At 40.6% G+C, this 2,836-nt stretch overlaps 1 protein-coding gene across 3 annotated transcripts in view; it reads right to left on the minus strand.

Annotated features, from left to right (window-relative positions):
* The window catches only part of LOC106873243 (putative protocadherin beta-18), a 126,999-nt gene that overhangs the window by 37,189 nt on the left and 86,974 nt on the right, over positions 1 to 2,836 (minus strand). Inside the window, exon 1 of one of the 3 annotated variants that reach the window (XM_014920522.2) lies at positions 1,116 to 2,740. The exons of the other annotated variants lie outside the window; for them this stretch is intronic. The gene's annotated coding sequence lies outside the window, so the exon portion shown is untranslated. Of the gene's footprint in view, positions 1 to 1,115; positions 2,741 to 2,836 lie in introns of those variants that run through there. 3 annotated transcript variants of the gene reach the window in all.

A 2,836-nucleotide genomic window follows, 5' to 3' on the forward strand; every position in this document is an offset into this window, starting at 1 on the left:
ATATATATATATATATATATATGTGATTACGTGTGTGTGTGTGTATCTATATATATATATATATGTATGTATTATATTTAATGAACTTCACTGTGAATGGGATGTGATAAGCTATCCTATTACCATATTAACACTGGTATTGAATAATGGTATTGTGCTGGTGGTGGTGCTGGTGGTGGTCTACTCACACACCCCCACATCCCAGGTCAGCTGTGATGCAGCCATTCCTGTGGTGACCAACACTTCTGTTATCTAAGTCATTTAAACCTGTAGATAGGGGATGATGTAAGGAAAATATGACTGCTGTTTTTAGCACTTATGACCTAATATAACCTACCTAGTGGCTGTAGTTGTGGTGGTGTTGTCTAATGATGGTACAGGGGTTGTATTGCGTGGTATATGATAGTGTTGTATGTGCTAGTATGGTGAATAGCGGTATGTTGGTATAGTATATAGTAGCATCTGAAATAGTGGCTATATATATATTTACACACACACACATATATGGTAGTGTTTTGTGTAGTGACATTGAGTATTGGTTAGGAGTGGTTACTGCTACAGCCCATACAACAATTGCTCTTGTGGTAGTTAGTGAAGTAACTGTTGTATTTTTGTTGTAGAAATGGATGTAGTGTAGTGGTGGTTGCAATTGTTGTATTCCTGCTGTGGTTGCTGTGATGTTCTGGTGGTAGTGGTTGTAGTGTAGTTCTGTTCTTTGTTTTTTGCTGCTGGAGTAGTTACTGTCATAATGTCATAGTTGTTGCTACTGTTACAGTACATGGTGTTTGATGTTGTATTGGCTGTGATGCAAATAGTGGTTGATGTAAGTAGTAGTAGTAGTAGTAGTAGTGGTGGTGGTGGTGGTGATAATACTGGGGAAGAAGCAGTGAAGTTCCATCTGTAGAGTAACATCAAGTGAGGACAGAGGTAGGAGAGAGAGAGAGAGAGAGAAAGGAAGGAAGAATGTATGAGAGAGAGAGAGAGAGAGAGAATGATTAAAGAGAAGGTGGCTAAAGTGTGACAGGAGGAGAGACACTTCTCCAACAACAACAACAACAACAACAACAATGACAACATCAACAACAACAAGGAAGTGAAGAAGGAATAAATCTTACTTGTTCAGTTGTGTCCATGTTTTTATATATCCTGTGTAATGGTGATGACGACGGCGGCGGCGGCGGCAGCGGAGGAGGTGGAGGAGGAGGAGGAGGAAGAGGAGGAGACGGTAGCGTAACGGAGGGGAGTAGGGAAGCGGTAGAGGGATGTGGTAGTGTTTAGTGATGGTAGTGAGGGGGATGCTGGGTGTCATGTGCCATGTACTATATGGTGGTGGTGGTGGTGGTGGTGATGGTGATGGTGGTGGTGCTGAGGTGTCTAGTGGTGATTTAGTGTTGTAGTGTGTGGTGGTAGTGGTGATGGTGTGGGATCCTGTGGTGGTGGCGGTGGCATGTAGTGCAAGGATAGTGTTGTTAGGTGCGATGGTCTAGTGGTATGTAGTGGCAGAAGCGTAGTGGTGTCTAGGGATGGTATTGGTGTAGTGTTGTATGAGTGTAGTTGTCTGTGGTGTGGTGGTGTCGGTGGTGTAATGTAGTCTACTGCAGTGTGGTGTGGTGTTGGATTCCTGTCTGGTGGTCGTTCTCAGAAGTGTGTGTGTGTGTGTATGTGTATATGCGTGCATGCGTGTCTATGCATATATATGTATACATATATATATACGTGAGCATGTGCTTGTGTTGGGGGACAGGGGTAGGGGAATGTATTTTCACTGTGGTTGTTATTCAGCCCCAGGAGGTCAGCCCTGATCAGGCAGACCTAGGATCAAAGGTAATCCAACTGTGACCATCCTGATGAATTTTAGGGATATCTAGGACTACATTATCTCATGTGTCCGTTCATTTCTTTTTTTGTTTCATCAGACAATAGAATGTGATTTGAGGGTGATTTGGCTGCTATTTCCTATCAGGCCGGCTGAGTGACACGTAGTGGCTTTCTCCGTAATGCATGTATGCATAATATATATACACATATATATATCTTTATACATATATATTACATATATATATATCCCGGTGTGAAGTTTGTCTGTGACTGTTAACTGTTCTTGTGACTGTAGTACAACTCAGTACAGTGGAGAGAGAGAGAGAGAGAGAGAGAGAGAGATGGTGATAGACAAACAGAGAGGAATATAAGCTTATATGTGTATATATATGTATGTATATGCAGACAGACAGGTGTAGAGATGATGGAGAGTAAAAAGACAAGAAGAGAGAGAGAGCGAGAGAGGCAGAAAGAGAAAGAGAAAGAGAGACAGACAGACCGGCAGAGGAAGAGTCTGAAAGAATTATGGATAAACAGAGGGAGAAAGAGAGGATGTAGAGGTGCATGTGAGGAAAGAGGTGGGTGGAGATGTGTGAAGTGGAGGAGAGTGGGGCGAAGTGGTCAGGCGACAGTAAAGCTCAGACTGACAGTGGTATATGCATACACGCACACATACACATATATAGGTGCACACATACGTACATATTGTGTATGCATGCATACACACAGATATAATCACAGCTATAATACAAACTAACTGGGGATACACCACTGATATACACACACACACATATACATACATCTATATACATATATATATGTATATAATTGTGTATGTATGTATATATATGTGTGTGTATGTATGTATGTGAGTGACTGACTATGAACAACGTACAAATGATACATTAATAAATATATATATAATCACATATACATACATACCTATATATACATACATATGTGTATATATATGTATACATATATATATATATGTATATATATATATATATATATATAT

This window comes from Octopus bimaculoides, chromosome 14 (assembly GCF_001194135.2).
Source record: "Octopus bimaculoides isolate UCB-OBI-ISO-001 chromosome 14, ASM119413v2, whole genome shotgun sequence".
Lineage (NCBI taxonomy): Eukaryota > Metazoa > Mollusca > Cephalopoda > Octopoda > Octopodidae > Octopus > Octopus bimaculoides.